The 27,500-nt window shown below is 47.8% G+C and overlaps 1 long non-coding RNA gene across 1 annotated transcript in view; it reads left to right on the forward strand.

The window, feature by feature from the left end:
* Nucleotides 1–2,579: 2,579 nt before the first annotated feature.
* LOC128853385 (uncharacterized) overlaps nucleotides 2,580–27,500 on the forward strand; it is a 37,244-nt gene continuing 12,323 nt past the window's right edge. Inside the window, exon 1 of the long non-coding RNA XR_008451900.1 lies at nucleotides 2,580–2,632. This is a non-coding gene — a long non-coding RNA (uncharacterized LOC128853385). The remainder of the gene's footprint in view (nucleotides 2,633–27,500) is intronic.

Genomic DNA, 27,500 nt, shown 5'->3' on the forward strand with positions numbered 1-27,500 from the left:
ACCCTGCAGGCGAAGCCAGATTCAGCCACTCTCAATTCCCAGGTTTAAAGATAATCCCAATTTTGAAAGCGGCTTCACCACCCGCTCTCTTCCTTTGCTCACGAATTGTTTGGTCATCTGAAGTACGATCTCCCCCCTTCCCCATTTTTACCCCTTTGCCCCAGAGGCTTTTCCACACCACATTTCCCTTTCGCCGTGGAAGCGGGGCTGCTCCCCACTGCCTGCAGCCGCAGGGCTGTGGCTGCTGTCGGCTCCACTCCACCCATCCTAAACCATCCCACCACTCTCCGTTTCTTCCTTGGGGATCATTGTCTGTCCCTCTTCTTTGCAACGTTTCTTGTTCTGGACAAGAAACTCGCCCCCGATTGGAGATATAACGGAGTCCACTCGCGAATTTTCTCTTCCTACATAATCTAATCCCAGCCAAGAAGTTTCTGCCTTAGCTCCTCCAACATTACTAATTAACGACCCCTGGAAATTAACTGCACAGTTACCTAAAATTTCATGTTTCCGGTTGACAGTTACACTTAATCTTAAACTTTAAAAAAAAAAAACAAAACAGAAGGGAGGGTATCACAATATGTATTAATAAAAATAACGGTCACAAAATAAATAAATAAGTAAACAGGGTTATAGTAATAAAGAACAACTCTAGGAGGAACATATGTGAAATGTCTTTCGGGAAAAGTCTTAAAAGAGACATTTGACATCCAGACCAGTTTTAAGTCGGCTCGGAATGAAGCTCAAAGGAGGAGAGGGAGGAAGGGCTTCCATCCAGCAAACTTTGCTGGACTTTATTCAGATAAAACTCGATCTTTCCCTCGCTGAAGCCAACGGCGAAGTTGTACAATAGGAGGCAGGTCAGAGCACATCACACTGCCCGTATTGTCTCCTGAAACGTGGGGAGAGCCCTGCCACTTTCCTCAGCTGCCTTTTTAAACAATTATTTTTATGGCGCTCCACGCCTGATAGACACCCCCCTACCCGCTCGTATTTTGTACTTCCTATTCCCTTTATAGGAAGATGATTCATTTTGCACTGTCACTATTTCCAACGTTGTGGGTTTACTGATCTCTTACTTAAAATAAATAAATAAAAAAAAAAAAGCGGTACACTATTCCTACCCCAAAGGGCTCATTAGCCTCCGCTGGCTGCTTTTAAGACAGCAGCTCGCTCTCACTCCTCCAGCTGAATTTGTCCAACCCCTTCATCTTCTCATGTTTTATTTCGAGGTTTCACTGAAAAAAAAAAAACCAAAACATTAAATCCCAGAAAGGTCACCGTCTCCTCGCTCTAATATCCCCGCGATCCGCTCGCAGCCCGAGGTGCGCTCCCTCCTCCCGTTCGCAGCGGGGCCGCTGGAAGCCGCTCCGGCCCCGCACCCCGAGCATCCTCCGCGGGGAGGCCCAGCACCGGCCCCCGGGGCTTCCCCGCACCCCGCACAGCCTGGAAACACCTTCCTCTCTTTATCTCCAAGCACGCTTTGCCGAGAGGATTATTGTTATTATTATTGTTATTGTTATTATTATTATTAAAGGCGATATTCAAATGGGTCCCTGTTTGTCTTCGCCACCAGCGTGTTTCAGAGCGATTATCTCATATCTTTCCTACAGAAGTAAGCTATCCCTCAGCCCTGAGTCAGGCATTGATCTCTCTGCAATGTAACAAACGGCCGGGTTAATTTTCCCTCATTACCATTTCCATAGCTCAGGCTCCGCGCACAGGACGGAGCCCTCCAGCCCGCAGCCGCGGCTGCCGCGGTGTGCGGCTCCCACACACGGACAGACACACGGACAGACATACACATGTGTTATGACAGTACCCCAAATCCTCACACCCCGCTTCAAGCACCCCCAGCACCACGGCGTGGGTTCCCTGCTTTTCTCTCCACTGTGTCACCTTGCCTGACCTCTGTCTTTGTACGGATTTGGGGGTTTCTTTGGTCTTCTGTTATTTTTTAAACGTTGTTCTGCTCGCTAGAAATTAGAAGGATTTTTTTTTTTTTTTTTGCTCACCCCGTTTACTTCTTAATCTTTTTTTTTTTTTTTTTTTTTTTTTTTTTTTTCTGGAGTCTTTTCATTCACTGGTTGCAAAAGAAAAGGGGGTTGGTCAACACCAAAATGGCAAAGTTCAGCTTGGAAAAAAAAAACCCCTCCAGCTACCTACAAAGGGGCTCAGGGCTTTGTAATGGCAGAAAGAAACAAAAATGAAAAGAAAATTGCAGTTGAGGCTAAAGTGTGAGAGTGTGTTTGTGTGTATGTATATCTGTGTGTATTTTTAAAGGTTTCTTTGAACTGCCTTTGTGCTGACTAGGCAAAGCTCCTTGCCAATGCTAGTCACGGTTTAAGGAACTTTGAGTTAACCTCTTATATCGAATGAATCTTTTCATTTGGAAACCAATAAATCTCAATCTCTAGCCACCTTTTGTAGAACAGGCTGGGGCTTACCAAGGCAAGGCTGAAGCTTATAATAAAGAAGAGATAAAGTTTGCCAAAGTTGGTTTGGGATTTTTTTTTTTTTTTTTTTTTTTACTTCCCCATATTATTCCTCTTATCTTGTAAATAAAAGTTTTGGAGATGGCAGCATTTGGAAGCAATCCGGAGAAGGACTTGGATCTATGCATTGTTTCACAGTAAGCCTATTTACTTAAATAGAGTCTTCAGGGATTCAAACAAGAAAATGATTTATAGTTTTCCAACAAGTCATTATTTTGGTCAGTTGTTGAGGGTGGGGTTTTGGAAAAGGAGGGGGGGGGCGCATACAGTCTAATAATCAATGTGTGTCTATGGAAAGTGAAAAGGGAGGAGTGCGGAGGGGAGGGCTCTGCAGATAAGTAGGGTTAACACTATAAACATTACAGACTATTGAGTTTTCCCATCTGAGCGGGACTTGGGGAGAAAAGAGGTCTCCACATTGATCAGGCATTGGAGAGAGTGTGTGTCTGTGAATGAGAGAGAGGGGGAAAAAAACATGTCTTAAATCAGTTTGGAGTCACTCCTTTGGTTTCTGACTTGCACTTTTGCATATTGAGTATCATTTCTTTGAAGTACTTTGAAATCCAGCGTTGCGTCTAATCTTTGGACGGGAGATGTGACCACAAGAATCAATGTTTTGATTTATTTTTCAGTTCTTATTTCCTGTCTAGTCTTCCTCGCTCGCTCGCCTTCTCGCTGATTGTGCCATATTTATACGTGTGTATACATTAGACACATATTATATATAGATAATGCCCCTGTAGACATCTTTTAAAAAGTCATTTGCGATTTCTCTTCCACGGAGGCGCAGTTCACTTCTCAACCCCTCTCTTTATCCTGTTTTATTTCAAGACGCTGTCTCCTTCCCGTCTCCAAATCGTTCCCATCCAGGAGTTATTAATTACTCTTACAAGGCGAGAGATTCTTAACTAATAACAAAGTTGTAAATTACCACCTTCCCTCAAATATTTCTCATTTGTCAACCCTGATTGATTTGATTAATATTCCACCGGCTGAGATCATTTCAAGTTGCACTATATAATCAGCAGCACCAGGCTGCTCAGCAGAGCTTCTGCTTTCGGAGGAGATTTCTTTCTAGCCCTTAAGCTGAAGTGTATTTCGCATTTGCTCCAGAGGAGGTAAAAGCAGACCTATCGCTTAAAGGACTTTAAAGTGCAGAGGCTGAATACGGTGTCGGGAAATAAAATGAACTCAAGCCTGTCTGTTTGGTTAAAAAAAAAAAAAGGAAAAATCGGGTAAAAAATCTGAAAGGAAAAAGAAACGAATGATAACCTCCCCCATGTAAGCCTGAAAGAAAACACGGGTTTCAGCCCTGTTTGCGAGGATGGTTCAGCCCTCGCCTGAACTCTTCCCACAGTCCCTCCTTGCCTTGCACCCAGATAGTCGCTTCGCCAGGAATAAGCACCCAGCATCTCTATTTGTGCTTTGCTTCTGGCCTCAGACGCACAGCAGTAGTAATAATAATAATAATAATAATAATAATAGTAATGTGTGAATTCCTCCCCTTGAAAAGGCAGACAACTTGGCTTCACTCGCTCCACCGCCAGCGGGACTGGGTTTTCGGTTAAAAACCATCATATTGGCTTAATTCTTTGACTGTAAATAACGGCGCGGCCATCCTCTTTCTCTGCTTTTAAGAGAAAAGAGTCATCCGGGCGAGCTTTCTACCCAGTGCCAGAGCCGAACCTACGCGCCCCGCTGAGTATCTGCGTAGCCCGCACCAACCAACCCGCATATACGATATAATGTGGAAAACACCCTCTATACAGTGACCCCTGTTCGCCTGAACCGGGGCATCAGATCCCGGCTGCTGTCCTTGCAAATTACCCATAGCCGCTCCCTCCGCCACCACTTGAGTTTTAATCTTAATTATATTAAGTGAAGTAGCTGGCTTGCCATGGAATTGAACGTGATGCACCAGGGCTGCCTGCTAAAACGATCGATTGTGAATATCGCCTTTCTCCCCTCTATCGATATTCCCAATACGCCCTATCCATGGCCGGGGAGGCAGAGCTGGGGTTCGTTGGGGTGGGGTTTTATTTTGTGGAAATGTAAAAATGAGAGACTAGAGTGAAATAACATTCCGCCCAGTCACCTGCAATTCAATATGCACACGAGAGACGCCGATGTATATGAGACGATTTTAATTATGATTAGAAGACACACTCTGAGCAAGAGAATAGATTTGGAGGGAGGGGAGGGGAAGGAAAGGCGGAGGGGGGGGGGAAGGGACGCAGGAGCATTAATGAAATCTTTCCCTACGATACTAAAAGAAACAAGTGGTTGATACAACGGAGGTGATTTGTCACCCAACTCCAAAGCGGGGGGGTGGGCGATCGGATCTGAGCATCAGTTCTTACCGCCCCCCCCCCCCTCCATCTCTTTGAAGCAATTGATATGCCATGATGCCTGCCTAACAGGCAGAGCCTCAGACCACGCCTTTGCGGGGCTCTCCCACCCTGGCGCTGCCGGAGCGGCTCTCCCTGTGTCGCCCCCTCCCTCTTTGCCCCCCCCCCCCCCCCCGGTGTCTGGGATGCTCGGAGCGGCTCGCCCGGGCTCGGACCCGCGGCAGCAGCTCGGAGCAGCGCCGTGCTTAGGCCTTCGGCAGATTGTATTTGTGCACATGAACCCTTTTGTCTCGGCCCGCGGATCGACGGCCTTTTCAAACACAGCCGAGAAACAGTTCAGGGTCACTGGCAATTGCCAGCCCCGGCGAGGCGGGGGGGGGGGCGCGGCGAGAGGGGACCCTGCCCGGCCGCCTCCCGGACAGTTGTCGTCTTTGGAGACCGAGAGGAGGCAGAGTAGGTGCTGGGACCGGACAAGACCCCTCCCGGCCCCGGCTCTGCCCCCCCGCCCCCCGGGGAGCCGCTCCCGGCCAGGGGCTCCGGCCCCGCCGCCTCCTCCGCAGCCCCTGCGCTCCGCAAGAGCCGGCTATTTTTCTCAGGATGTGACTTCCAAGTGGCATAATCTGTAGGAGTGTGAATCTGTTCTCGTTATGTTTGTCCCCTTCAGTATTTCTACAGGCTCTTCTCCTTTTTTTTTTTTTTTTTTTTGTTTTTTTTTTTTTTTTCATTTTTTTTTTACTCCCCTAATTTTTTTCGGTATAAATTAACTCCGACTGAAACCACCAGATTGTTCTGAGGAGACTACCTCCCTAATGACTTCATCTCCAAAAGTTGACTGACACTCTAGCGAACTGCCAACACCTGTTTCCCAGCACCCAGACTCCAGAACTCACCAGACCTCGTAAATTTAGCTTCTCCCTTCTCCCCCCTCCCCCCAATAGATGACGTGAATATCTAAAGGGAAGGGGGAGGGGGAGATGGAACTAGGTCACATTTGAAACTTTTTGTATTTCATCTCATCTGAGAGAAATCTAGAGATAGGAGGGCAGGACACCTCCTGCCGCCGCCTGCGCGTCCCTGCGGGGTGTGCGGAGCCGGGGGCAGTCCCGGGGTCGGGAGGTGCCCGCCGGTCCCTCTTAGGCGGAGTTTAGGTGCAAAGCTGAGCCCTGTCCGGCAGGTTAGACCCTGACCCGAGCCTTTCCTCCTCTGGTGACTCGCCCCGGCCCTTTCCCAGGTCTCGGACTCATCGGTCCCACCAGGGCTCCACAGCGACTGCCTCGCAGATTCCCCCCCCGCCCCCTCAAGCCTGATCCAGCCTCCCCGCAAGGGTCGTGCCAGGCCGGGCCGAGGGGACAGAGATGGGACCAGGAAACGGGACCGTCCGGGAAGCGGGGCAGAGCTGGAGGGGCTGCCCCGGGGACGGGGGGAGGATGAGGATGAAGATGGGGATGGCGGCGAGCATCGCCCCCGGAGCCTGCGGGAGAGACGTGCCCTGTACCCACGGGTGCCGGGGCACAGCGGGTGGCAGCGCCCCGGGGCCGCCGCGGCCCCCTCGTTCCTCGGACAGCTTTCAGAAGTTCGCGATCGGGGCGGGGGGGTGGGGATAGAAAGGAAAATATCTTGTCTAAGGGGGAAAAACCTTTTCCAGCTGAAGCCACGGTCAGCCTTGCCGGAGAGGCCGCCGAGAACGGGGCCGTGAGGCTGGGAGCCGGGTGGGAACGGGCGCCCCGAGCCCGGCTGCCCCGCAGCCCCTGCTCCACTCAGCCCTCACCTCTCCCCGCTCTTCGTATCCCCCCTCTCCGGTCACATCACTCCTCTCAACCTCCCACCCTGCCCTGGGCACCCTTTGCCACGGGGCCTCCGCAGGAGGAAGGCGAGGAAACCCCCGCAGTGCCCTGTGGCATCTCTGCAGGATGCTCCTTCATCCCGGCATTTCGCCCTTCCACCTCTCTCCGCATCACTCCAGGGGAGATGCACACCCCGAGAGGAGTCTGCCCGCTGCCCCGAGCGCAGTTTTCGCGTGTCCTGGGGAGGGAATCTGAGGGCACGGTAACTTTGCAGCCATCTCCATCCCGAGTGGTAACCTCTGGCTCCTGGGGGATGCCGCCACACACACACACACACACAGAGTTGAAAGTTGTCTTCTCTAGAAAAGAGCCTCCTGAAATTAATAGGCTGCAAACATAATTAATAGGTGGAATATGCAAAACGTTTGCGGTGTTTAAAAGGCTCATGGCAGGTCCGCGTGTCTGTGCGAGATACTGAGATGTTGCGAGTGTTGGATATTAATGGGGAGGTTTTTACGCAGCTTAAAAAAAAAAAAACAAACCCCAAACTAGGTTTTCTTTTTCTCACTTCTCGCTCTCCCTCTCTCTAATCCAGGAATCATTAGCAACCCCCTCTGGCTACATGTTTTGCATCAGTGAAACATTATGACATAGTTGTATTACAAACTCCGCTGACTTGCTCTGCATCTTGTGGTAGGAAGTGCAATAGCAATAAAAGCTTTTCTTTTTTTTTTCCCAAAAAAAAAAAAAAAAAAAAAAGGACTCCGGGCGTTAAGTTGTCTACCTGAAATACTCTTTTTCTTAACTAAAAAAAAAAAAAGCAAAAGACGGGCAAGGGGGAACAGGCGACTTGTCAGCCCGTGGGATCCGCTATCTGCACCGGGCAGGGGGAATTTCTCTGCAATCTTTTCTCCCTCCTGTTTTCTCTCCCTTTCCCCCCACAATTCTGGGTGTTTCCACAATGTCTTATGTTGCTGCATCCCCCCGCGCTGCCCCTTCGCATCCCCGGCTCTTAACAAAACCCGGTCCGGGGGCATTATCTCCCCTTAATATTAATTGTCAAATGCAGCCTTTGCTCAATTATCTCTCTTCCACCTGTCGCAGCTGTTGGGTTATATTGTTCCCGGTAGAAATTCTCGCTGGAATTCAAAACCAGAGCGATTTTCCCCTCTTCTTTTCTGCTTTCTCCGAAAGAATCCCCTTGCGCTCCCGCCTGCCGGGGGCCCGGCCGCCCCGCACCTCCCTATTTTCTCCATTACTCATTAACTAATATTCGCTACTTTCTGTTAAAGTCAAATGGTTCTTAATAGCTCTTTATATTCTCGGAATAACATGTGGATGCTCTTAATCAATACTTAATAGCACGTTTCATGCTAAACAACCGCCATGTGTGCTGGTGGGCAGGAATTCCCTGTAAACAGGAGGATGAAGAGGAACCGGGGGATGTTCGCCTTCCGTTGTCACCCAAAGCCAGCGCTGCTAGATGGGGACTTCCCTGTCCTTCGCCCCTTCCCTGCCTGCCTGTGCTACTGCTCCCTCCTCAGCAGGACCGAAAGGGACCCTTCCAAACCCGCGGCCCCGCTCTTCCCCCGCGCAGAGATCCGCGAAGCTCTTTGAAAAGGGCGTGTGACACTGGCCCTGGTGTGAGCCTGCAGGGGGGTCACCCATCTTTCCTTCCTTCCTTCCTTCCTTCCTTCCTTCCTTCCTTCCTTCCTTCCTTCCTTCCTTCCTTCCTTCCTTCCTTCCTTCCTTCCTTCCTTCCTTCCTTCCTTCCTTCCTTCCTTCCTTCCTTCCTTCCTTCCCAAAAGTGTCCTCCAAGTGCTGAAACTATTTCGAGACTTTACATTTTCCTCTTCTTCTTTACATTTTCATCTTCACTGCGCATTATTCCCCTACGCGATGCGGGGATTTCGGACTGTATCAGCCAAGGCTGATGGGTCTTTTTCACCATTCCCTTTTGTTATTTTTTTTTTCCTGGGGAAAAAAAAGAGATTTAAAAATGTAGAAAGATCCCGAGAAATGCCATGGTTATATATGCTCTATATAGCTAAAGAAATTACTCTGCCTCCCAATTGCCGTTTTCATCGGCCAAAACAAAGTGATTAAGCGCTATTCCTCCCTCCGTGCAGAAATTACGACGGGCACTGCCTGTGCCCCCGTGTCGGAGCCGGTGGAAACCGATCCTTCGATTTTGCTCATATTAATGGAAAGTACAACTCTGTGGTAGTTGTTTGCGTTACAGGACAGTTCTGCGCTCGCTCTCTCCGAAAGGCTCAGCTCCCACGTCCAAACAAAAAGGGGGAAATAACCAAAAAGGGCCTTATACGGATGTGTCACCCGTTGCAGCTCCCGCGGCGCCCTGCGGCGGGCTCTGTCGCCCGGACGCGGCTCTGTCGCGATCCCCGGAGCCCGCAGGTGCGCGGGCAGCGGGGCGGGCAGCGCGCCCTGCAGTTCCGCGCTGCGCAGCGAGGTGGCGATAGGGAGCCTGGCCCGGCGGGAGGGTGCTGCGCGGCGCCCCGAGGATGCGCAGCGGGAAGCGACCCCCACCAAACCCATCCTCCTCCTCCTCCTCGGGGATAGAACTCTTTATACAACAAAGGCCAGACGGACAGAGCTCCCCGCGCTCGGACACCCCCCCCCCGCCCCCCCGCTCCCGTTCTCCTTGACCTGAGAGCGCTCACCTTCCGCACCCGCGGATGTTCTGCACCCCTTAATTTCGCCCCGACCCCTGTGCCCCCTTCTCCCCGCCGGCGCCTCGCTCCGTTTTTATGGGCTCCACTGTTATTTCAGCAGGTGAGCGCTGACGCCCACGGCTTGCAGCAAAAGCAGGGGAACAACCTGTGTCGTTTGTTTAAAACAACCCCTTCTCTCCCATAGCTTTGCCCTCACCCCCCAAATCGAACTGCTGCCGGTGCGCCTCGGTGGAGACTTATTAATAAGCGCCTATTATTAATATTAATTTTATTAAGCAAAATGCGCTACGGAAACCTGAACGCGCAGGCATCAAAAACTCCTCCAAAGGTGAATTCCCAGCGCATGACAAGCAGAGGCGAACAAACCAGTTTTATGTGGTCAGGGAAGTTCCTGAACGCGTTTACATGTATTGTCGCTTCGGATTGCATTTCTGTGATTTAGAATTTTTTGTATTGGTTTAACGCCTCTAAAAGAGTTGGGGGGAAAGGTCTTTTTTTAAGAACCTGCTCTTTCCCTACAATACCCACGCCCTTCTCCGAAATGATCGTGCTAGAGTTGGAAAAAATAATGCCTTAATGGTGTTTGAAAAACACTCTGTGAGATAAAAGGATCCGAGATACTTTTTCCTTCCTTTTTTTTTTTTTTTTTAATTTTTCTTTTCCTTTTACCCACCGTATTTTAAACGGCCGTGGTAGGAGTGCGGGGAAGGTACGGAGAAAAGGGAATTATTTACTGCTAACTCAGTGCTAACCCCGAACTCTCCCCCTTTCTGGGCAAAGGTGGTACATGTCTGTTCATACATGACGCTTCGCCGGTGCGTGTGTTTCACCTCTGTCGGGTCTTCCTCTGTCCCCTACCACTTTCTCACCTTTTCAGTAACTTTTGGAACCTGGTGTGTTGATTTTCTTTTTATTATTGTTTTTAATCTCCGCGTTAGGCACCCGGGTTCCCCGTGCAGGTCAGGTCATTAAGAATGATAACGTCGAGACAAAGAATTATAAACACGATCTCCAAGTCTCTCTCAATTCATTTCTTCAACCGTTTTATTCGGTTTAAGTGATGAAAAGTGACAGTTCTGAAATAGACAGCTTTTAAAAGTAATGAAGTCAGATGACGCTTTAACCTGTCTATTGCTATAAATCAACTTTGAAAAAGATGAATGAACAATATTATTTGCTGGCTTAACTAGGAGTTAATATAGTGTCGCGGTAGGAGCTGCGGGGAGCGGAGCCGTTGTTGGGTGCTGCAGCCCTTCCCGAGCCTCTCCCCGCCGCGAGAAATAACAACCTTACAGCAGCAAATATTCCACCTTGGACGGAAACCAGTGTCATTTTCACCGCTTTTATTATGGGCACTCGAAGGGAAAAAAAGGGTATTTAAACGATCCCCAACATCCAGCTGGGAAAGGGAGGCATCTGCTATTTTCCTGGGATTTTTTTTTTTTTTTTTACTTATTTTATTTTTAGAGGCCTTCTGCACACAAATCTCACCGCGTTATTGGTTTTAAAGGCCAAACTGATCCGCGTACCGAACCCACCGTCTCCTGTAGGCAATGCACTCAGGAACGTTTTTAAAAGAAATATGGGCTCTCTCCTCTCTTTTACGTGATTAATTTATTACCCGCGTGCTAACAGGCACCGTGGAAAAAAAAAATAAAGAAAAATAATAATAATTAGGGGAAAAAAAAACAAACCAAAGGGAGGGAATAACAGAGCAAAAAGAGGTCTATTCTTTTCCGGGAAAAAAAGAGACAATTTTCAGTGTTGAAGCCTCTCTTCTTTCTCGGAGTGGGCAGGACATCGCCTGTCCCTCCGGTCCCTTCCCGGGCTCGCCTGCAACCGCAAAATATTGCAAAGGAAGTAATTAACGCTCCTTTCTAATGAATTATTATGGATGAATTAATGACTGCGATGACATGTGCGGAGGGTTCGCTCCTTCAGGCTCCCCCTGAGCCCTCCTCAAACCCTGTCTGGGTCCGGGGGAGGCTCCAGAGCCGGGCCGGGGCACGGAGCGCTCCTGTTTGCTCTTGGGAAATAGAAATAGTGCTAGGGTTTCTCTAAATATTTGGTTGCCGGTTTTTGTTTGTGTGTGTGTAGGTTTTTTTAGGTTTTTAAATGAGTTGTAAATAGAAAAGCGAACGATGGATACTCCGTCTGTGATATAGGGCCGGGATGGATTTTTTTTTCATTGCCTTTTCCTCCTCGTTTTCTCTCTCAAAGGTGGTTTAAATTAAAGCGCTTGTCCTCCTTTCCCAGCACCGTTAACTTTCTCTGATTTCTCTGATGCTGAGCTCTGGGGGGGCAGGGGTGGGGGCCCGAGCCCGGCGGTCACTGTCCCACAGCCGTCCAAGGGCTGGGGAGGATTTTAGGCCAGCCCTTACCCCCCCCTCTCAGGACGGAAAAGAGCAGAGAACTTGGGAGAGAAGTTTCTCTGCTACTTTAAAAGTGACCTTTGGGAAAGTTTCCACACTTTCTTTTTCACCGCTCATAGATTTATTTGAAGTTCCGTGGCGGACTACACCCTAAAGCTGAACCTGTCTCTTACATCGCTCCTCTCAAGTCTCTTTATCCTTGGAAAAAAAAAAAAAAGACACAAATTCCTTTTTCTTCCCATCAACCAAAGGAAAAAAAAAAAGAGTCCTCTGCAGGAAGCTCTCTCTCAAAAAATACCAACCTCTTTCTTCAGAGAAGAGCTTGGCAGGGAGGTAACATCCCTGCGTACCTGTTGCAGGCGGCTGAGCGCTGACTTCCCCGCCAGTTCCCCGTCCTCCCCAGTTTAAAACACCCGCTGGTGGCAGCGGAGCGGGGCTGGGGCCGAGGGGAGCCGGCTGGCCGCCTTGCCAGGGAAATTCAGGGATGTGGGTGGGTGCCGGCCGAGGGTCGTGTGTTGCCCCCCCCGGGGGGACCAGGGGCCCTGCCTGCCTCGCCGATGTCGGGGGTGATGTGGGGGAAAGGCGCTTCCCTCGCCCGTGTGTTTTCCAGGCGCTCCGGGGAGGTTTTCCCGGGGTTCATTTGCACGGAGGATGCGGAGGCAGCGGCAGACGAAGGTTTGTTTTTACGGTAGGGGTTCGTTGGGGGCGACCTCAGCCCAGCTTTCCCTTGCCCTCCCCTGGGCCACCAACCCAGAGATGCCCTCGCCTCTAGCGGAGACCAGAGCCCGGCTGGGCGAGTGCCCCCGCCCCGGCACCGAGGAAAAGGCCACGGAAAGAAACTTTCCCCTCTATGATTGTGTTACCTTTGCCTGAACGTGTAATGAAAATCCTCGGAAAATGTTACACAACACGAGGATACCCTTTTGGAGCAAAGTTTCCAGAAAAGCCTGACCGCTTCCCCGGGGGCGATGCAGGAGGAGGCGTTATCTCCCGGGAAGAGCATCCTCTGCGGTCCTTTGGCGGCTTCCCCCCTTCCCGGGCCGGCCGAAACGTGAGCCCGAAAATAACATAACCCGTCTGCGGCCTCAGACATATCTCTCGCCCTTATAGTGTTACAAAAAGCATTTAAATTAATCAGGGCTCTCCCCACGGCTACTAATTAGGGAGGGAGGGAAGGGAGGGCTGGCCGCGGCCGGCGGGCAGCGCAGCCGCGGGTTTTGCGCTGCCGGGAGGAGCCCCCGGGTTGTGCCCCCCCTTCCCCGGGGCTGAGGGCTGGGGAGGGGCCGGGGGTCGGTTCTTTGCCCCCAGCGGGGCCGCACGTTTCGCTGCCGATGGCAGCGGGCGCTGCGTGCGGGAGCAGAGGGATGCGGGGCGGGTGGGAAGGGGAGGGTGGGGGCGAAGGTGGGGAGGGGGCACACGGGACACGCCGCTTACACCGTGCTGTCCCGGGATCACGGGATTAGCGAGGACATTGCAGCCAGGAAGCTGCTTCCCTACTAAATCCAACCCCACCGTGTGCTGAAGGGTGGATTTATTTTATTTTATTTCATTTTATTTTATTTTAATTGCCCAGATCTCGCGATAAAGCAAACCTGCCGAGAGCTGGCTTTCCCCTCCCCCCCCATCCCCATCCCCATCCCCGCCAGCAAAGTTGTGATGAAAAAGGAAGAATAAATAAGTCTTCCCCCACCCCCTCAGCACCCGGTACCGCACAGGCACCTTGCCCGGAGCGGGGTGGGGGCAGCGGGGCCAGGTGAGGGGCTCGTCCCTAACGCTGCAGTGGAAATCTCCTGGCAGAGTGGCATCTCCGGGTTGGATGGGGGAACATACACTGAGGAGGGGCGAGCAGACCCCTGGAGACCCCTTCTCCCTAAGTCACCAACTGGATATTGCAATGTTTGCAACCCCACCCGACACCCCCTCCTTCCCCACTCCTCGCAGGAACCAATTCTCCTATTCCTAGCCAGCCATGCATCACCATGCCCCTCGCGAATCCAGCCCGGAATGCGCTTTATTTCTTGCTGCTACTCCCATTATTATTATTATTATTATTATTATTATTATTATGCCACGCCGGTGCGGCTTCGCTGCCGCCAGGGGATAGAGGCGAAGGGCTACGGGGTTTGTTTATTTTTTTTTGGCCATGGCAGTAGGAAGGGCTTTCAGGAGAGGCTGTGGGGGTTCAGGTGGAGCGCGGGGCCGGAGCCGCAGCCCCGCTCCGCCCGCAGCTGCCGCCCGCTCCGCAGCGCCGGGTGGGTGGGAAGCTGGGGGGGAGAACGGGGGGTGTGGGGTGGGCTGGAAAACCGTCCAATTTTCCTGTGAAAGAAAAGAAAATAATCAGGGGGGAGAGAGACTGTGGTGAATTGGTGTGAAGGAAGTGGGATTATTGCCTTAATTTTGGACAATGATAACCGAATGAGGTAAAAACAAAACTCGCTCCATTATATACAACAAAATGTAATTTATACCCAGGGATGCCTGTCCACTGAGATTTACATCATTTGCTGATAGCGATCACACTTATTACTTTTCTTCAAAGACTTTTTTCCCCCTTTAAAAAAAAAAAAGAAGAGGGCATTTGTGCTAAATTGCCCAATGCTAGTGTGATAACTGTCAAAAGTTTGACATCAAAGGGAACTAATATTATTCAGTTACCAGAGGAGCTGTCTGTCCAAATAAGAATATCTTAATTACTGAATCACAACGGTAGAAAAGGGAACAGATCTGAAAAGGAGAGGGGCTGTCGGGGGGGGGCGGGAGGGGGGGCTTTCAGTCTGTTCCTTTTTGATGAACCATCTATATTAGGCCACTGTGAGATTCTTAATCATGTTTAGTGGTTTATACCCTTTCTGTCTCCCCACCGGTCCTCTGAACTTTATAACTATATGTAAACACGTTGTCAGTTTGAAAATAATCTTCTCTGGGTTCTTGTTAGAAGAAATTTCAATCTTCTTCAGTTCTAGATTAGGCAGTCTAGTTTTCTCTATCCGTGAATGGACTGGGGTTTCTTGGACAATAATGTGCCAATTGTTGATGGTTTGTGACCCATAAAATGTGAGGGTGACTATTCTGGCTTTGGTATGTAATTATGCAAAACACTTTCTATAAAGGCTTGCCATCTGATCTAATGACAGTCCCTGCGGTCTATTTCAAAAAGGGAGGGTCTCTATATACAGCTCCTGAGAGAAAGAAAAGTAACATTTTGTTTTAATACAAGTTTTATGGGAAAAAATGGATAAATACAGAAACATCTGAACACATAGGCAGGCGTTTTCGGGGCAAATTAAACTACTGGCAGGTTATTTTAATAAGTTAATCATAGCAACCCCACGGATCTATAGCACAGGGGTAGGGACAAATGATGTGAAACCCCTCTACGAAAAGAAAAAAAATTATCTTCATCTCCTAAGCACCTTGGCAGAGATGGGCGGCCGCCGCGGAGGAGCTGGACCCCGCACCAGCCTCCAGTCTCTGCGGGCTTTCACCATCCCACCAGAAACACTTATTTCTCCTCGTTTTCGAGCTGCAGAGTGAGCCGGGATGCTCCCTTAGCAAACCTGTGCAAACGAGCTGGGCGCTTGGGATGACACTAATCACGCTATTAATGGACAGCTATTTCACCTGAGAAATCAACGCCAAACATTTAAAATGAAACAACCAGGATCGGCGTGACCGGTTCCATCTTTCTCCAAAGAGCTTGAGGCAGGAGAGGGATTCTTTTAAACAGGTGAACAGGAGGGCAAGAAGGAGCTATGCAAGTTCCCTGAAAGAATAGGGGGAAAGTTATAAATGTTTGGGTTTTTTTTTTTAAATAAAAATAATTTCTATATTTCCCCTCACACCCTTCCCCCCCCCCCCCCCCCTTCTGCTGTCTTGAAAGGAGGGACGCGAAAGGGCTTCAGCTGCTTTGGTTGCCACCGAATGACATTGCTGCTACGTCACGGGACAAAACATAAACACTGCTGCCAATTTAAATTGATGTATAAAGATTAATGGGAGATGAAGCATACTAACAACCTGGACTATAACGGCAGGAATAGTTATTATTTCTCCAGAGCACATACATGTACACAGAGAGCCATGGGGAGCGCACACTCGTCGCCAGAATTTTCTCTCTCCACATAGGCATGATGTGTGTCCACTGTGACATCTTTAATTCCCCCGTGGACTAAACTAATACGATTAAAAAAAAGCAAGCAAGCAAGCAAGGTTGATTAAAAGGGAGAATCAACAAAATATCAACATGCCACAGAGAGGAAGGAGGAATAGATAATTAGAAGCAAAAGAGGAGCAGGTAATTATGATCTGAAATTAAATATGATGTTTAAGACATCTCCTTTGTACTGCGGTGAAGATTTCAGATTCATACACATAATAAACACTCAGGTTGTCATCTGGAGGTGCAAATCTGAAAGATATTCCAACAAATGAAGTGCTGGCAGAGAGAGGTATAAAGAGATCTCCGCCTGTCAGGGGTCAGACAGCCTGAGATTGCTTCTAGAGATCTTTTGAAAATTTCACACGATTGAAGGCTTAGGGGCTTTGCTGCGTTCGCATTTCAAACTCAGATCAGCGGGATCACAATCAAAAATAGAGGTCTGGAAAATTTTGATGCAAAGATGGCCACAGGCTTCAGTGATTTTTTTTCTTCTTCTTCTCCCAGACAGACACTCTGACATGGCTATGATCCCTGGGATGACAGAGTTGTCAGAACAGAAAGAGAAAATAGCATCTTGTCTTGTAACTTCCTATCAGTCAAAAGGAATTTAGGATCCTCTTTCCAATAAAAGAGAGGGACAGGGAGCAAGAGGGGGAGCGGGGGAAGACGAGGCTTTCTTATCAAGCAAAGAAAAGTGAAGAGAGTTCTGTGTTTTATAATTAATATCCCACACCTAAACGTTTCTGATCTCTTCCCTTTACAGTCCTCCCACCCCATCACCTTCTTCTCCTCTACAATTTCAATTTTAGATCAATTCTTATCCTCCGAAACAGTGTGCATAAGTGTTATAATATTGGCTACACGTATATGCATGTATAATACTGTATCATACTATCATATACGCTTACATGAAATACACCCATTTTTTTTAACTCGTACTTAATTACAAGGAGGTGATTTTTTTTTTTTTGCTACAAATATCTCATCCCATTATAGTTTTATTTAAATAATTGAATCGTTCTAAGAAAATTTGTTTAAAGTCTAAAAAAGAAGTTGCAATAACGGACGAAAATAGGAAATTAAAAGTGTACACCTAGGAGCCGAGGAACTTCAAAAGACAGATTAAACCAACAGGAACAGTGTTAAAACGTATATTCAGTATATTCCATTTATAACTCTTTTGGAAAGGTCAGGTGCAAGAGGAAGTGTTTTATCATCTCAGCTATTTCAAATTAATTGCTATTGATTTGTTGACCAGGAGAAAGAGTAGTTAACTCAGCTCAGATCTAATTATTGTGGTTTCTAAAAGAAACGATGAGGATAAGTTTCCGAAATGAACGAGCTGGGATTGGAAGTAGGAACTTGCCGGGATGCTCTTTCCTAATTAGCTCCGAGAAGAGCATTTGGGGACCTCGGATCGAGGGAAAGTTTCTCCCTCTGCATTTTACTACTGGGTGCTCTGCAAGGCAGATTCTAAGAAAAAGTAAAAACTGTCCCTTATTTCACCTCCTGGATGGATTTTTGTTTGTTTGAATATATATATATATATATATATATATATATATTTAGCTAAAGTCCCTGGCGGCGGGTGCTCTTCCTCAGGTAAAGAGAGGACAGGGGAGCAGCGAGAATGTGCTTTTAGTAATCGATCCTGTAAGTATATATTATTCTTTAGGAAGGAAAAAGTATAATAACAAGGAAGATGAACATTTTTTTTCCACTGGAAAAGGAGTCGGACTCCGCTGAGAAATTAAAATATCACAAAATTGCCTCGAAATAAAAAAAATAACATCCCTGTCACCCTGGGAAGCAGAAAATAACCTCTGCAAAATGTCTAAAATGATGAGCTTTGAGTTGCTAAAGTTGTGATAAAAAAGGGATGTATTTAAAACCGCCAAAGTTTCCCGTTTCCCGCCCCTCCCTGAATCCGACATTGGTAACTCTGGCAATGACATCTCAATAATGAACAAAACATTCCTTTTTTTTTTCCCCCTTTCCATTTGAAGCAATCTGTTAATTAACAAATAACCCCTCATTTTGTGTGTGGACTCCACCTTTTCTTAGTGAAGGATGAGAATTTTAAGAAGAAAAATTATCGACGAACTTGAGGGTGTGAAGGAGAAAAAACTTTTGAAAGACGGGTTCGCGGTGTATTTTCCTCTGTTAAGAATATTTGTGGCACAAATAAAAAATGTATGAAACTACGCGGTAGTGGAAGCAATTTCCTGACGATAATAAACAAAACTAAAGAACTTAAAATAAAGTAATTCGAAAGCGCAGTGATGAGTTGGTTGAAAGGATCATCAGAAACGTCCTTTTTTTTTGGGGGGGTGGGGGGAAAGAAGCGGCGGCGGGAATTTTTTTTCCCCCTCCAAAAAAGATAAACCAGAATTAGGACCATTAGGATTTTTGTGCCCTTCTCTCTGTATCTGGATGGTGATGTGTTTGCAAGGCAGGCTTGCAACTTTAGAAATAGAGAAATAAAGATAGAAATATGAGAAACAGTGTTTAGAAAGACGCAAGATTAAAGCCACTCGACGAGGAATGGGGAGGAACAGAAATAAGTCAATTTATAAGAACTATTTCCCTCCCTGGGGGAAAAAAAAATCCAAGTATTTTTGCACATCTACACCATAAATTCCACTTCTGCCGAATGTCCCGCTTTGAGCTGAACAAACTGTACTCGAGGGGGAAAGAAGTAGAAAAATTGATGCAAGTCCTAACCATGTCTTCGCCATCGAGCTGCCCCGGAAAACAGCGCGTTTGTGCTCTTTTCGCATCGATATTTTTTAATCTCTGAAAAGGTCCCGTCCCGCTGTGGGGAGTTCGTACCTGGTCAGAGGGGAGGGAGAGGAGGACAAGTAGCAAACGGACTTGGCAGGAGGGAATCGTTGCCATTCTGGGCAAGGACGCAGGGAAGGAGTTTAATTCTCAAAACTTTTACTTGGGAAGAGTAAAACAGAAAATTAAAATGAAATATTGAAGAGCTGCCCAGCGAGGAGGGCGGCGGGCGGAGGCGGTGACCCCCCCTCCGGCGGGTTTTCGCTGAGGCTGAGGGAGAGGAGGTAGGGAATCTGTATTCCTTTCACCCTAGAGATGGACAAGATTGTCCTGACAACTGCAAAATGTGGGGGCTCGGACCTTTGTTCTGGGGCTGGATTGCACTTTGGAAGTGGCGACTTATGTTTTCCTTCTTTTTAAAGAAAAGCAGGACAGTGCGTGGCTGGAAAATTTTGCTTAAGAAAGTTTTCGCAGATCGAGGGTGTACTTTTTTTCTTTCTTTCTTTTTTTTTTTTTTTTTTTCTCTTTTTCTCTTTTTTTGTTGTTTTGTTTTGAAGTGTGGCCAAAAGCTCTCTAAGAAATGTGGAAATTAATAGGAACGGTTCTGGTGACCCCATTCCGCTTGGAGAGAGTGTCCCTTACCCCGGGCAGGAGCAAGAGAAAGGGCCTGATCCTGTCTCCCCTTCTCAGGGAAATCCACCTGGCTCTCACCCTGGTTTCCAGATTCATTTCTCAGGGGGTGGGAGGGTATATGCTATCTTTAATTCCCCAGACTGGGATGCCCCATCACATCTCCCCCCCTCCCGGCATTTAACCCCTTCCTCTCGCCGCCCCAGCGCCGCGCAGGACGAGCTCAGTGTCAGCAGCGGGCGAAGCCCCAGCTGGCTCTGGGTGCTGGATGTGGATCCCCGGGCCCGATCCCGCTCCTCCACCGCGGGTATTCCCCCCTCTCCCCTCCCAGAGCGGGCAGGAGCACTGTGCTCCCCCCGCTGCCGCACGGTGAGCAGCAAACATCAGTCTCATGTGTCGGGTGAAAACACCTCCTACGGTACATAACGCCTTTTCATATACCCTCCAAGTAAATTAAATCCTCCTTAAATCTCCTCAATTGCAACTGGAGACGGTAGTTAGTGTTACCATTAACTGGAAAGAGCCTTTGGCTTATGGGAAGTTTCACTCGGGCTTTTTACACGGGTGATTTAAGGCTGTCCTCGGCCCCCGCCAGCTTTCTGTGCACACCTGCAGCCTTGGCGTGAAACACTCTGTGTGTGCCTTCGTGCACACAGTTACTTACCGGGTGCTTAACAGGTCTGTAAGTATGGCCTGTAATGTGTATGTATTGCCCGGTGCACACCGGTCACAGAACCCTGGGTTGCTGAAAGGATGGGGGCTTCACTGCGTGGCATAAACACCCGCGGGGCTGTGAGCTCCTGACCCACACCCACGGGAGATGCTCTCATCCACGGGAGATGCCCAGACCCACGGGAGAAACCCACACCCACGGGGGAGATGCATATATCCCCGGGAGATACCCAGACCCCCTGGAGATGCCCTCATCCATGGGAGATGCCCTCATCCACGGGGATGCCCACATCCACAGGAGATGCCCACCCTCGCGTGGGCACCCAGACGCGACTGTGGGTATTTGCAAAATGCTCGGTGTCTCCTCTTGGTTTCTGGGACCAAGGTCTTGGGCTGGGGTGGGCGTGTGGGGGGTGGCTGGGCGAGGGAGACCCTCAGAAATATTCCCAGGCACCAAATACTGCTGTGGAGATTTCACATGATCTTCCTAATTCCACGTTTTATATTTTATGATTTCTTGCCAGCATCTCAGTGTGTTTCTGTTTAGATATACTAAGCTCCTTGAAATTAATTAACCTGTGGTCAGCAACAAAAAAAGTAATACTGGTTAAGCTATATTCCTTTACAACGTTTGGTCACAGTTAGTTACAGAATTTTCCAGCTGTGAAGATGATGTACACTATTTACTGTAATTGAATTGCTGTTATAACACCTTTCAAGAGGAAAAGTGATATATGACAAAAGTTGAGCTGATGTAAAGACCCCCCCTTTCCCCTCCCCGCTTATCTGGCATAAAAATTTCACTGTTGAGAGCCCCCACTCCGGGTCTCCCCGGGGGTGGGTGAAGACCCAACCCCTGCGCAGCGGTGCGGAAAGCTCTCCGCACTCTCCTTCCTCTGCAAACCCCTACAAACAGGAGCATCGGCCCTGGGAAGGGAATTCCCCTCATCCCACCGGGAATTACGCGCTGCTGTGGGCACCGGGCTCAGCCCCGAGCGCCCCGCTCGCTGCTCGGTCGCATCGCAGCATCAGCCGCGAGCTCTGCGAGAGCGGAGAATGCTGCGAGGAGGGGGAGAGGGGGCTCCTTAATAGCTTAAAGCGCTGAAAACACCCGTTCTCATGTTTGGGGAGGCAATTGAATTTATTCCCTTCCAACTCGTAATAGATTCTCTAGAGCATCAGAGAGATTATTTTATAAAGTAAATTCAAAGCAGGTTGTTCATTAGATCCCATTATTATTAAAAGGGGACGATCAGCTGGAGAAAATATCTATCTAATTTAGAAGAAAAAACCCACACATTTTAAATAATTTCTGTAACTTTTGCTACCTTTGGCGTTTTTGGCAAGAGAACAAATAAAAACCCGGAGGAGTTAGAAGTGTTTTTTTCCCCTCTCCTTTCCCTCCCCCCCCTCAGTGCCACATAACAGCCTCTCCTCCTTCAACTTCAAAGAGGACTGAAAGGACAAACATTCTGATACAGCTAATAACACACGGAGAGAAAGAATTTGCATTCCTTAGCAAATATAAGTGCTCATTAATAGAATCATGTATTTGGCTAAGAACATCATGCCAGTACCGCCGGGAGACAGAAAATATTCGTGTGAGGAGGGTTTGAAGAAGAGTTTTGATTGACGTTGTTGGAGCCACATCTTCCCCTTTCCCCCCAGTCACGCACATTAGGTCAGCGATTACTATTAAAAAAAAGAAAAGTGAAGTAATAGTCATAAAAGAACAGACGGGGACAGAGTGACCTGCGACTTCTGAAAGGCACGGCAAGGACTCGCTGCCTATAAATTCATCAAGATAACGCTAATTGCACTCTTAGGCCGTGTCGTGGCCCCCAGCTGGCCGCCCTGCCAGGGGGACCCGCACCCGCGCCAGCATCCGCATCCTCCGAGCGCCCGTGTCAGCATCCTCCGAGCGCCAGCCGCCCTCCCGCCCTCCTCTCTCTGCGGGGTTCCCTTCTACACCCCCAATTCCTTCGCATCTGGGGTTTACAGGGAGAATTCTGGCCCTTCGGAGAGGCTCCGGGGGCGCGGAGGGGCGCGGAGGGGATGCGGCGGCGATGCCCTCGCTCCCCGCAGCATCTCTGTGTGGTTCTCCGCCGGACTCGGGGGGTTCTCGCCTCCAGGCACCCGCACTGCCCCGTCCCTGGAGTTAATACGATTTCCACCCTCTCCTCCTGCGTGCTCCCAGGGCGGTTCTGAGGCAGCCCCCCGGGCAGGAGCCCTAACAGGGTACCAATTTTTTTGCCATTGCTGTGGGATGCAGCACACCGGCACAGCATCTCTCGGGGACTATCGCTAGGAGCTCTTGCTTCCGAACTAATACTTCCTTAGGCTCTAAGCTGAGGTGATTCTACCTAATAGGTGTGGTGGGAAGCGGTAAACAAAATTAAAGTCGCTTTCTGATTACAGCTTTGTTCACTTGACTGAGCTAAAGACAGTTCCAGTAATTATCTAAAGTTTGTTTTGCCCTCATGAGAGCTCTAATTTTATCCTCACTTACCCTACCGCAAATCTGGACACACTCGTCCCTGTAAGGAAGTCTTCTCCAAGAGGAAATAAATCAGCATGATGTGCACCCCAGGAAAGTTTACTCCCACCCAGGTGGGCACATCTTTCCTGTTTTCGCCAGAGTAAATTACATTAAAAAGGACAAAATCATAGAGAAATTAAAAAGCAACTTTGCCTTTTAAGGTGGGAATCTCTTCTGACTTATGCCTGGGGTTACTATAATAATTCACTTCTTGCTACAGAGAAAGAATATAAAAATATCTGGCCAGCACAGACTGAGTAAGTGTGCCTGTGAGGTGATTTGCAGAGAGGAGGTGCTGGATCAGAACTGCAGCTAGACACAGGGTCTAGATCTTAATCACCTGGGTTTCTAGCATCTAGTTTTAAAAATGTAATAATTAATAGCATTTTTAAGGTGAAAAATATATCTTAGATTGTTATTTTGAAGGACTTGGTGAATTTATTATCACTTCAGTCTTTAACATCAGGTTTGGATATCTTTCTAGAAATTAACCCTTAATTCAGCTACAAAGTTCAGAGCTTATGCAAGGATATGGCCCTGCTCTGAGAGTTTTACTACATCAAACTTTGTCGCTAACAGTACTTTTCCAGCTTTCACTCTTTCAGGCTGGTTTAAAGAAAGTTACCATTGCCTGAGTGTTTCTTTAGTTTTCGTTAGATTTGGAAGCAGCTTTTTATACATACATGTGAGCGTATTTGTGTTACTCAAACACAGCTGAACATAATTTGCCTGTGACTCTAGTAGGACCATATTTCATGGTGAGATGCACGAAAAAGCCAGAGGAATGGCTCTAGGAAAACGCCACATGTGGTTCTCCAGGATGGTTTATGTATGGCAAGAGCAGAAACATGCTTCGGCTTCAAAGAAGTCCTGTATTTTATTAGCATAATCTGTAGAAATTGTCCGTCAGGGTCTTGCTGTTGGTTTAGGCCCAGCGGTCATTGGTCTAATAACCTTCTGACTGAGTCTGGGATTAAAAAGTCAAAAGTTTTTGGTTCATTCAGCAAGCGGGACCCTCTGTCTGAGCACACTGACGTCTGCGATGACTCTTTGTCCTGCCCCAGTGGTCCCCAGCCCACGCTGGCCCTGGGATAATAATATCAAGCAACAAATGCACTCTTTTATTTATTTTTTTTCCCTCCTCTCCCTGTCTTTTTTAGCTCCTATGGCTGCAAGCAGCCTCAGAGGGTCCATAAGGTTAACAAATTGGGAATTTCAAACCCCTTTGTTTCAGTTTCCCCTGAAACACGCCTGTCGGCTTTGCTCCAGGGCCATCAGCCTGGGAATCCTGCCCGACTGATGGCCCCAAGGCCCCCCGAGCTCGCAGGGTCCTGAGCTGTGGACCAGCCTCAGGGGGGAACTGCCCCAGGGTGAGCAGCACAGATCTTCAGGGATGAAACAAGATGTTTCAGATGCAATGAATTGGACATCTGTTTCATCAGAGAAAAAGAAAAAATCAGCTCTAACGGGAGATGCTGAGATATTTTGGTATGCTGATAGGCTGTACCCTGCACCTCACAGCTGGAACAAGCACGCTACCTAAGCTATTGGCCCCTAGGAATGATTTCCAACCCCATCTCCCGGGTAATACCTTTTCTTTACATCAGAGCACTAGAGTATCAGTAGCATGTACTCAGTGCTTTTCAGTGCACTTTTTGGTGGTTTTGGGTCATTGTCAGCCTTCAATTTACCTTCAGGTTCCCTTGTCTCCAGGCTGTGGATCATTCTGTGCTGGATTTCTTAAATAGGATGATGTCCTCTGCAAGTTATTGTTTTTTATAATTCAGCAGCTCTACCAGCACCAAAAGTTCATTTTGTTTCTCTGTTATCATGGTCAGGGGATCTGCTTTTACCTTATGCTTGTCCTGCAGGATTTATCCCCTCCAAATGCATCTCTCCCCTTTAAATGTGCTGGAGCAGACATGCAGGACGTGTTACTTCTCACACTGACAACATCTAAGCGTCACCCATCACCTGCAACAGTCTGTGGTTCAGTGCTGGATGGCACTCCCATGTGTTGATTACTTTATCAAGAGTTGTTATCCCTTGGATCTTGGGACTTTTATTAGCAATTTTGTGTGGGCTCTGCGTGGTTTTGTAGTGTGTTCTTGGACCTGATCACATTTCCCCCTTTGGTTGTAGGTTGGTTTTGTGCATGGATTCAGTTCTTGCAAACAGAACTCTTTGTTTCTTTGTGCAAACTTATTTTTCCTATAGAGACAGTATTATTTCTGGAGTCTTCTCTGGAAAGGAATTCCTTTCCCGCTCTTATTTACTCAATTTCAGGACCTAATTTCTTCTAGATGCAACTCCTTCTTGCCTTTATTTGTACTTTCCACCTTCCAAACTGTGTCAGGAGGCTGAGCTCTATCCAACCCATCTTACATACTATGGGCTGAATAATTCTGTGAAAGACGTTTCTGCTTCTAAGTCAAAGTATGGGTTTTTCATTTGAAAAGCAGTGACCAGAGGCAGAGCAAATATAGCAGGATTTTAACCAGGCACTTGCAGGCCAAAATTATAGTGTTACCTGCAATAGGACCGTTGTCTCCATATGGATGACTGCCTTTTCCTGGACAATCCCTGCAAGCTCCTTGCAGCTGCCCCAGCACTGGCTTGTTTCCAAGGTGCTGTCACCCACGTTTGTTCATTACTTCTTGTAGTACAGTCTCTTCTGGAAGTAGGATCCTATCTCAAGCTACTGATAACAGCTTGTTGTGCTGTTGACACAGTTGCGGATCCTTGTGTCTCCCCCATTTCTTTTTTTAGAAATAGTATTCCAGGTGTCTCTATTTTTTTCTTTTAACGTCTTCCTTTCATTAAATTGTGATGATGCCACAGAAAACTGTCACCTGTCCATCCTTTCCCTAGACAGGGAATATATCTATATGTATATATATGTATATATGTATGTATAATCACAGCAAGGGGAAGAAAGGGTCAGGTGTTGCTATGGAAAGAGACTATTAATTTCTGACAGAACTGGTGCTACAGGAGGTGAGAGCCTTCCCTGCACAAAACAAGCCTTTAAAAGGAAGCTCATGGATGGCCCAGCCTTTCTCCAGAGGACATCTGCCCCAGTTTGGTAATTTGGTAATTTGCTCCTCTTATTGCTTGGCTTTGCTGATAGCTCTTCAGCCAGAAATTCATTCATTGAAATGTATCCTAGTTTAAACCAATCTGGATTATATTAGAAAGAAGATTTGCGTGAGGCGTTTGCTTGAATGCTTTACAAAGACCCTGCAGGCAAGATCCTGAAGATAAGAAATTATCTTAAGTTTCTCAAAAGACTAGCAACGGTTTATGACAGCCAAGCATCTACTTACACTCACAAAATATCTTTCATTTTTTAGAGGTGTATTTAAAAGGAAAGAAGGGGAATTTGGAGACAAGGGAGGTTATCCCCTCCCCCGTCTATTCTGTTCAGACTGTGTCCCTTGCAGAGCCCACCTACTTATCGCTCCATCATGGTCATGAGTTTCATCAGAGACTACCGTGTCAACTAGCCTGCAGCAAATGAAACCAGCTCTGCCCTTATTCATTAAGCTCACCCCTGACCAGGAGGAGGGAAGAGAGTAGAATCCGCCCATGCCTTTGTAGAACTGGTTTCTCTTTGCTCCATGTGTGGCCATCAAGATGCACACAAGTGGCTTCACCTTCCCAAAGGTCTCAGTAAGCACAGAATTGAAGCAGCTGCTCCTGACTCACCAAATGGTCTTTATCTGTGTAGCCCAGTAAAAGGAGAAGAAATGTTATTAACTTTGGCATCTTGATTGCATTTAAAACTAATGGGAATTTCTCATCTATAAAACTGAGGTTGCACTCTGGGTGTTTCTCTCGAGGTGTATTTTTAGCAGCCTGTGTAATAGCTTCATCCTGGCCTGGCTTAGAGATGATGTTAGAAGCAAAGAGTTAAATTAATTTCTTCCCATAAGGCAGGATTTTTCAATCCATTTCAGTTTTCCAGCCTCTGCCATTTTTCTCACTGACTGCAGACCTGCCAGTTGGTGTTGCGTCTCCTGGTCACTTAGAGGTGGCCTCATGGACTATGAGGTCTCTCCTGGCCAAAGGCTGAAAACTGCTGCTTGAAGGAATGTGAATGACCTGAATGAACCTCTCTCAGGGTCACTGGCCTGGTGCAGTACTCCACACACTGAGTAATGTGCCACAAGCAACACTTTATTTTTGCTCTGCCTGCCAGTCTCAAGTTCAGCTTTTAAAAAGAGATTTCCTTTGCCATGAGAAACATCAGAGGATGTGGATGGGGGACTGAGGGCCTGCACAGAATGAGAAGAGTTGGCTTAGATATTAAAGCATTAACATTTCCTTGGGTCTCTCTTATCTCTAGCATTTCTTAGACTTTCTTCAGAAGTAGTTTGATTGATTCTGATATTTTTGTGTTACTGTGGACCCTTAAATCCTGCTATGAAATCATCATGTTGGATCTTAAATCTCTGCAATCTGAATGTATCTCCTTCTCACAGGCAGACGGGACTGTGTGCTTACACACAGCGATGTGTGCTGATATCCGGAGACATGGAAAGAGGGGTTTATGTATTTCTCAGGAAATCACACCTGGAAAAACAAGGGTGACTCTTTCCTCTACAGAGTTTAGAAATATTCCATGAGCCCCCCTCCACATTTTGCAGAGCAGATTTTGTTGCTGAACCAGCACTCGGAGAAGGACTGCATTCACGGCCACTGTGTTAGTATGATTTCTCCTTCCCTCTCAAGATCAGTGACAACGTTTTCAGCCAAGAATGGTGAAGGCGGAGAGGCAAATGGCAGAGTACTTGCAAACATTTGAAGGGTTTTTGCTGATCAGGGTTCAGAGCTCCAGTTAGTCATTATTTCATAGTGCAGAAGAAATACAGCTTCGGTCTGCTCTAAGTGATAGACACAGGGTAACAATCACAGGGGCTCTGGTGAACTTCCTGATATTAAGACAGCTAAAGTGCTGTTCAGATGTAATCCAATCAACAAGACACTACTCCAAGCAAGCCGGGCAGCCAGGCAAACCGAGCTGA

Source organism: Cuculus canorus, chromosome 12 (genome assembly GCF_017976375.1).
Source record: "Cuculus canorus isolate bCucCan1 chromosome 12, bCucCan1.pri, whole genome shotgun sequence".
NCBI classification, from domain to species: domain Eukaryota; kingdom Metazoa; phylum Chordata; class Aves; order Cuculiformes; family Cuculidae; genus Cuculus; species Cuculus canorus.